The sequence below is a fragment of the Otolemur garnettii genome, unplaced genomic scaffold (assembly GCF_000181295.1).
Source record: "Otolemur garnettii isolate 467f Iridium unplaced genomic scaffold, OtoGar3 scaffold00012, whole genome shotgun sequence".
Taxonomy (NCBI): Eukaryota; Metazoa; Chordata; class Mammalia; order Primates; family Galagidae; genus Otolemur; species Otolemur garnettii.
The window spans coordinates 23,284,953-23,294,255 of record NW_003852407.1 but is presented as its reverse complement, the minus strand read 5'-3'; positions in this window follow the sequence as shown (position 1 = coordinate 23,294,255).

The window sequence follows — 9,303 nt, the reverse complement described above, 5'->3', positions numbered from 1 at the left end:
TCTTGCTCTGCCACTTTGCCTAGATGCAGTGACATCATCACAGCTCACTGCAACCTCAAATCTCTAGACTCAAGCGAGCTTCCTGCCTCAACCTCCTCAATAGCTGGGACTACAGGTATGAGCAATGCACCCAGCCTCCCATTATTTCTTTGATGATTTTTTTCTTTATTTTGTTCTGTTCTCACTTTCCCAATTAATACCATAAATGCTTCATTGTTTTTATTCTATTATGCATCTCCTTTTTTGGTTTTAATTTATTTTGGGTTTTTCCTCCTTTTTTTCTATTTGACCTGGTTTTGTTTATTTATTTTTTCCTTTTTTGCCATTGAGTTCTTCACCAATCTTTTATCTCTCTGATAATATTTTTATAATTTTATGTTTTTTAAAATAATATTCTATTCATTGTCTCTGTTAACTGCAATTTTCTTCTGTGTTCCTTTTGATTGTTTTTATTTTGGATAACTTCCTTAATTATCATGTGGTTTTTTGATATCCACATATATACTTTAGAAATGAAGCACCAAAAATCTAAAGTGATGTTCTGCTTCTTTTAACTTTTTTTTTTTTTGGATTATAAATTTTATTTGTAGGACAATCACGATATGAACTGGATTTCCCTTTGGAAGACTTCCACCTATCAGTATTTGCTATTTCCTATGGCTGTTTAGTTACTTATGAGAAAAATCTTCCAAATTTCTGCCCACAGGTATGAGTTATAGTAAAAGTAGGTAGAGGAGTTGGAGATGATTCTACTCCATATGTAGACTTCTACTTAATCTCTGTTTCGTCAAGAGGAAACATCAAGAAAATAGTCCATTGGACAGAAAAGTGACCAATATCGCTCTGTAGTGACCCACATTACCCAACTTACTTTAAGATTGGATATCTTTTATTTCCCTTAGGCATTTGGAAGTACCTGCTATGAACTGAACTGTGTTCCTCAAAAATTCATATGTTGAAGTCCTAACCCCCAGGCTCTCAGAATGTGATTGCACAGTCATTCTTTGCTTAATGATTGGAATACATTCTGGGAAAAGCATCACTGAGTGAGTTCCTCCTTTTGCAAAGGTCATAGAGTGTACTTAACACAAACCTTGATGGTCTTGCCTACTACACACCTAGGCTTTATGGTATAGCCTATTGCTTCTAGCTACAAACCTGCAAAGCATGTTACTGCCCCAAATACTATTGGCAAATGTAACACACTATTAAGTACAACAGTCATCCCTTGCTATCTATAGGTGATTGGTTCCAGAACTTTCCATGAATACCCAAATCTGGGAAAGCTCAAGTCCCTAATACAAAATGGCTTAATAAACTGGTCACAGAGGTTCATGCCTATAATCCTAGCACTCTAGGAGGCTGAGGTGGGTGGATTGCTTGAGCTCACAAGTTCAAGACCAGCCTGTGGTCCAGAGCAAGAGCCCCATCTCTAAAAATAGTGGGCTTTGTGGTGGGTGCATGCAGTCCCAGCTACTCAAGAGGCTGAGGCAAGAGAATCACTTCAGCCCAAGAGTTTGAGGATGCTGTGAGCTATGATGCCAAGTTACTCTACAGAGGATGACAAAGTAAAACTCTGTCTCAAAAACAAAGAAAAAAAATGGCATACCAGTTGCATATCACCTATGCATATCCTCTTATACACAATACCTTACTTTATCTCTATACTATTTATAATACCTTATACAATGTAAATTCTATGTAAATATTTGTATACTATTGTTTAGGAAATAATGACAAAAAAGTCTATATGTGTACAGTATAAACTCAATTTTATTTTTTTCAATATTTTCCATCCCTAGTTGGTTGAATCCATCGGTATAGAACTTACATATATGGAAAGCCAACTATATTTCTTTATCTAAACACAGAAAAGGTACAGTAAAAACACAGTATGATGATGGATAAAAATGCTACTCCTCAAAAGGACACTTGCCATGAACAGAACTTGCAACATACAGACTTGCTCTGAGTGAATCAGTGAGGGTGCAGTGAGTGAAGGCCTAGGACAGTACTGCACCTCACTGTAGACAACAAACACTGTACCTTTAGGTTATGCTAAATCTATTTTTAAAATTTTTTTCTTTCTTTGCTAGTAAATTAACTATAATATTTTTGCTTTATAAACTGTTTATTTTTTAAACTTGTTGATTATTTTGTAATAATAGCTTTAAATGCAGATACATAACTGTATAAGAATATTTTTTCCAAATACTTTGTTTTTTTACTCTTCAAACTTTTTGTTAAAAATAATATAAACATCAGCTTAGGTCTACAGGGGGGTGAGAGCATCACTATCACTGTCTTCTTGTCCCACTAGAAGAACTTCAGGGCCAACAGCATGCATGGAGATGTCATCTCCTATAATAACAATACCTCCTGAATGACCTATTTGAGACAGTTTTACAGTTGCCCTGTTATTTTTTAATAAATGGGTAGAGTACTCTCTAAAATAATAACTGAAATTATAGTGTAGTAAATACACAAACCAGTATCAGTCACTTATTAATATTGTCAGGTTTATGTACTGCATGTAATTTCATGTGCTATGTTCATATATGACCAGCAGAGCAGTGAAAGTGTATGTAGTGAGAATTAGATGGACTCAATCAGGCTAGGCCCGACATGACAGGTCTGGTCGGTTTAGGTCCTAAGTGACCTTTATTTCATATTTCCCATTCTTACTGTTTTGTAAATTCACTTTAACCCCAAAGTGTATATCTTGAGTAGTTTAGGGCAATTTATTTAGAAGATTAACTTTTGAATTGGAATGCTATTATATGGATCATGGGTTACGGCAATTACTGTTTATTGTGGGTCATGGGTTACAGCAATCACTGTTGTTTAAAAGAAATGTTAATTACTGTTGTTTAAGATAACTTTACAACTATAAAACTGAGGTTTTGATAATTGAAGAACAGAACAGTTTTGGAGAGGTTACTCTGACTATTCTCCAGAATTGCTGGCCTTCTGATGAAGTTTGGTGGACCTATCCCTGTCTCTGCAAATTGACTAACAATGACAGGTGGCTGGACCTTCTTCATTGGTAACAGCAGTAGATCTGTTTATTCCAGAATCACCACAAATATATGAATAATTCTTTGTGCTAAGACATTATGCCAATCAGAATTTTTCAGCTCCATTTTAGTCTTATGGGACCACCATCATCCTCATTGATCAAAGGGTCATTACATGGTATATGACTATTTGGAGATATAGCCTTTAAAGAGGTAATTAAGTTAAAATGAGATTATTAGCTGGGCCCTGTTCTAATCTGCTTGGTGTCCTTATAAGAAGAGATGACACAGACACACACAGAAGGAAGGCCATGTGAAGGCACAGAGAGAAGATGGCCATCGATCAGTCATGAAGATAGGCCTCAGAAGAGACTGACCCTGCTGAAACCTTGATCCTGGTCATCCAGCCTCCAGAGCTGTGAGAATATACTTCTGTTGCTTAAGCCACCCAGTCTGTAGCATTTTGTTATGGCAACCCTAGCACACAAATACAATACCTAAATGAACATAAAAGTTGCTCATCAGTATTCCTCACTGAATAACCGATTTGACTGATTGACAATTGGTGTTTTGCCCATATGCACTTGCCACTAGTGAGGTCACCCACGGAGAGATGCATACATGCTGATGGTTTCCCCAAGCCAGAAAGTGAGCAGGACAGGTCACTGTTGATGTTCCCGGAGCAACACTCAGTCAACAAGGGACCCAAGTCAGTAGGTAAGTATAGCAGCCTTCTTGTCCTCAAGAGGAGCAATTCTGATGTGTGTCACTCAGATTTCTAGCACAGACAATTGCCTTTAGGCCGCTTCAATCCCATAGCCAAGTCTTAAAGCAAAAGGTTTGTATAGGAGGAGAAATGAAAAGAGAAAATGCAATAGCAATTATTTCAAAATAGATTATCTCCTGTCCCTACTTCAATAATAGAATTCAATCTGCTGGTGCTCCAGCCTTCTCAAACAGCTTCAATGGTGTCAGCTGTGAAAGGAGGCTGTTCACAAATCAGACCTAGGTCACACAGAAGATGTTGCATCGGGGTTTTGAAACAAGAAGTATAAATATATGTATTTTATTATGCAGTAAAATATTAACATTCCTAGCATATGTTATTAGATTTAGAAATTTAAATTTTGTCAGCATAAGACATATTTTGTTATCCTTGGGACTTTTCTACCTGTTGAAGAGGTTGTGGGATGCTCTTCCTCTGTAATCATTCTGAAGATCAAGTCTCAGAGTGACATTTCACTGTGTTTTCCCTTAAAATTAGCATAAATTTTTATACAACTACATAATACAGACATGACACAATTAGGAAGGTTTAGCAACAAAATGATGTAAAGTTCAAAGAAAATATTACATGCAACATCATGATGAAGATTTTAATTCCAACTGGTCTTAATCTATGCACTATGCAAATCTAGAATTTCTCACCCCTGGTAATTCACTCTTCTTATACTTGTACTAGGTTTATAGGGAAGTTCAAAAATGTAAATCTTTCGAAATGAATTAACAGTAAACAAATCCACAAGAAAGAGACATACGAATGTGCATAAGCACAGGTGAATCACAGAAGGATGGTTATCCAGCAACCCTAAGAAGTGCTTAGGGTTATTGAGTTATTTACCCTTCTTCACAGGGGAGAAGGGAGACAGGGAAGGTAGACTTTTTGAAAGGTAGTAAATGATTATTTGGGAGATGGAAATTAACTTGTAAATGATTCTCTGTGAATTTGAATGAGCCCCAAAAGCAGACATTATCTGGTGAAAAAGTCCATTCAGATACAGTTGCATACCTTGGTCTTCTTTTCTGCCATAGATAATGAGATTTCAGGGAGAGCATGGAATGCAGTTGTGTTCTCTCTAGTGGGTCTTATCCAAAGTTAGATAAGAACATATCAGAGCAAGGCCTTGTCTAGCATCTGCTTGACTTCAAGAGCCTTTAATTTAAAATAATCAGCATTCTTGAGTTCCATATTTTAGGATGAAATTCCCTGGGCTCTTTCAGTTTCAGTTACCCAAAGCAAATTGGATGCGTGTAGCTATTTGGGAAAATACAAGTGTCACAATAGGAGGATGAAGGGAGAGAAGACAGACTTCAATGAAATTAAATCCCTAAGACAGTTTTTCATATGACACCAAATTAAAAGAAAAGAGCTTTAAACCAGAAGACCTCATGATACCTCAAAATAATTAGCAGACTAGGTGGCATTAAATTACACAGATATGTTCATGAGTAAAAGCAATTGTAGCCAAGGACAAAGATTTTTAACAGCAAATGTGGTCTGAGAGTAGGAAATGCTTAAAGGGGTAGGCCAGAGAAAGGAAATGAGAGCTCTACAAGGGCAGGGCTGATTGCTTTCTGGCCACAGCTGTAAACACTAGTCCTATAGCAGTGCCTGAGACCTGGGAGCCACACCACACATTTTTACAGGAGGAAGGGAGAAGGTTAAGGAAAGAAAGGGTTTAGAGTTCCCTAGAGCTTCCCTTCATTAGTTTTAAAATAATCACTCAAAGCAATACTACTCCTAACCTAACCTCATGAAGAAAACTCCCTAAAGTATGCCACCTTCACCACTTCTATTGGGTCAGCATTTACTTTCCCTGCTGGGTTGGAAGAGGGGCTGTGAAAACTAGGCATCTTCCTTCCCCACTTTAGTGAATGAATTTTTTTTCTTCTCTTTTAGGTCCTTTGGTAATGGGAAGTGGCATTCAAGCCTGTATATCCTTTCCCCACACTGCTACCAAATGCTCAGCCCTCGTCCCTGAGACCCCATCAGAAGAACAAGGACAAGTTAATTAAGGAGAAGGAAAGGGAGATGTGCTAATTTGCCAGCAAATGAGGTGAATGTCAAACTCCCATCTTAAATTACCATTGTCCTATGCACAAACAGAAATACAAAGGTTTTTTTAAAAAATATTTCATTTTTAATTGTCATATAATAATTGTACTTATTTATTTGGTACTTGGTGATATTTCCATAGATTCAATCTATAGTGACCAGATCAAAATAGTTAGCATATCTATCATCCCAATCATTTATCAAGAAAGGCAACGCCTTTAAAGGGAGAGTTTTCAGATTCAGTGTATTTTTGTTTGACTATAATGGATAGTACTGATTGATCCCATCTCCTACAAAGACAATCTGGTGACTTCTGCCTGGACAGTTCTGTTGACTTATCTCCTGTGACACAAGGGACAAAGGTCATGCCCCTGCTTCTCCCAACCACTGGCCTCAGGCAAGGATGGAGGTTTTGTAAGGGCCAGACCAGCGCCATTTTCTTGTCTGCTCTGTTAAACCGAAGGGCCATTCCCTGCTGCCTCCCCCACCCCTGGTTGCACAGCCATTAAGCCGTTGAATTGAGTCATCTAAGACAGACAGCTGCCATAATAGGCAATAAGTATCAGTTCCCTTGAACAACTCCCATAATAGGCAATAGGTATCTACTTCCTTGAAATTCAGGTATTCTCCTTCCTAATTAGGCTACACCACCTCTAGCCCTGGTTAAGAAATCCCCTACCCTTCACCTGTACCAATCCAAATCCTCCTTTACTAGTGAAATCATCAACCACCAATCAGGAGTGTACCCGGACACGGACCCTACCCCTCTTGCTTTCTGTACCCCATAAAAACTGCCTTCACCCCGAGTTCGGGGCTCGTCCTCAGCTTGCATGCCAGGAGAGTCCAGGCCCGGGGCCCCTGGGCCCCCCGGGCCTCCGGGGTCTGTAATAAATCTCACCTTATGCCTCTTACATCGGAGCGTGTCTCGAGTTTGTCGATTGGGGCTACTTTGGGAGGCTTTTTCACACCCAACAGTTTTAGTTTTCCAAAAGTATGAGGGGGTTTGGAAGAGATAGAAAACATTTTTACCCCTTTTCAGGCTCTTCCTCTATTATATCTCCTCGTATCTTTGTATCCTTTTGTGCTGTGATACAAAATATGTCAGAATGGGAAATTTATAAATAATACAAATTTATTTCTCACAGTGGCTGGGAAGTCAAGGCACCAGCAGATTCTATTGTCTGTTGAGGGTTTTTCTTTCCTTCAAAGATGGCGCTTTCTTGCCTGGTTCCCTAGAGAAGATGAACATAAAAGAGATAAAAAGACAAAAGTCCCTAGAATAGTCCCTTCAACTTCTTTTAGAGGAGCCCTAATCTAACCAGGAGGGTAGAACCCTGATGACTTAATCACTTCCCCAAATGCCCCACCTCTTAAAACCTCCATCTTGGAATTTAAATTCCAGTATATTCATTTTGGAGGGACAGATAAAAACAAACCATGACACCTTAAGGAGCTTAATGTTCCCTTGTGTAAGGCCCATACTTTTATAGCAGTAGTTCTCAAACTCAGCTGTAGGTTAGAACCACTTAGGGAGTTTGCGAAAACATCTGAGAACTGGATCCATGCCTGAAAGATGTTGATTACTACATCTCAGATTGAGATCACATGTAGTGAGAATGAGATGGAGTCAGTCAGGCAAGGGCCAAGATTACATGGCTGGTCCGGCCAGCTTAGGTCCTACTGTGACCTTTACCTCATGTCTTCTTCTATCCTTACCATTTTGTAAATTTGTCTTTAACCTGAAAGTGTATATTTTGAGTAGTTTAGGGCAGTTGATTTAGCAGATTAACTTTTGAATTGAAATTTTGTTATATGGGTCATGAATTATGTCAATTATTATCTATTATGGGTCATAGGTTATGGCAATTAAGAAATCAAAGACTGAAAATTAAAGATTATTCTGAAACATGAACAAAAGGAAACAAAGTTCAGATTTTGTGTGGGCAACTTTGGCCTTTATTTTCACCTGGGTGCAGGTGAGCTGAGCATATGGGTAATGGTGGATGGGGGTTTTTAAAGGGCATAAGGGTGGGAGTGGGCCCATTCACCTTTCCTAGGTGGGACATCAGTTGGAAGGATGGGAGTGGGCCCATTCTATTTGGGCAGATCTGCTCTATTTGGGCAGGTCCCTCCATTTGACTCTATCAGTGATAAATATGGTTCTTGCTTTTAACTTTTATGCATTAAACTGTAACTTGGGAACTGGAAAATCAGAACAGTCCTGGAGAGGTTACTCTGACTGTTCTCCAGAATTGCTGTCCTTCTGAAAAATAAAGATTGGTGGATCTATCCTAGTCTTTGTGTATTGGCTGACAGTGACAGGTGGCCAGACCCTCTTAATCTGATAACAAGATGTGGCCTGGAAATTGTGAGGTTTAAAAGACAATCAGAGTGTGCAGCAAACATTGAGACATTGAGAACCACTGATTTAGAGGGCAAAGACCCCACTCCTAATTCTTCTCTGAAACTACAAAGTAAATCCTCATTCGGACTAATGGGCCCAAGCTCCTCCTCCTACTCTCCTGCCTTTTTCCCCCCATGTATCCCTCAGACCTAGAAGAAATTAGAAATATTTGACCCCAAAATATATTTCTTTGACATATTTTGAGATGGCTGCCATAAGCCTCACAGATAGAAATGACACTGCAAAGCTGACTTTTGTGGGGGGAAATTTACATCAGTAGAAAAAGAAGCCAGTTCTATCTTTTCCCCATCTATAAAAGATTAACTGATACCTTTTAAGATCTGAAAAGAAATGTTTACTGTCTATTATTTCTGAAAGCTGCTACCTTTATTATTCAAATATACAGAACAAGATCTACTTTTGCCAAACACTCAAGACTCTTCCTCTCTCCCCCTCAAAATCTGTTTTTCTGTTTTCAAACCCTTATTCTTTAAAAATTTCTATACTTCATTGAAGAGATGAATCTTTATTTTCTGAGGATTTTCCTGTGTAAATGTTAAAGTAAGTTTGTATAAGTCTGCTCTTATTAATCTGCTTTATCGTGAGTTGAGTTTTTTAGAGAACCTTCTGAAGGCAAAGGGAAAATTTTACCTTTGTCCCCAACATGTCCTTTTAACTACCAGGTCTCAGCAGTGTGTTTAAGCTATAATTGGGGGTTGGGGGGGGTTCACTGGGAGTTCTTTCTGTGAGGCATCAACTTAAAATAATTACAAGTGTCAGAATCTAGTTTAAAGAGAGTTTATTCAAGGGCAAAGCTTAAAGACAGCCATCCAGGAAATACAGAAAATACAATTCAGTGCTCCAAAGTGTAGAAGTTTGGGATAACTTATATAAACAAAGTTTAGAGAGACTTATTAGAATTTAACATCTTTCTATATAAGGCTTACGTCTTTGTGCATAGTTACCATGATCTCATTAACTGAGGTGCCCTTTTTCGGGGGGAATGGTATTTTAACATTCCACACAGAAGATTTAACAGTCATGGG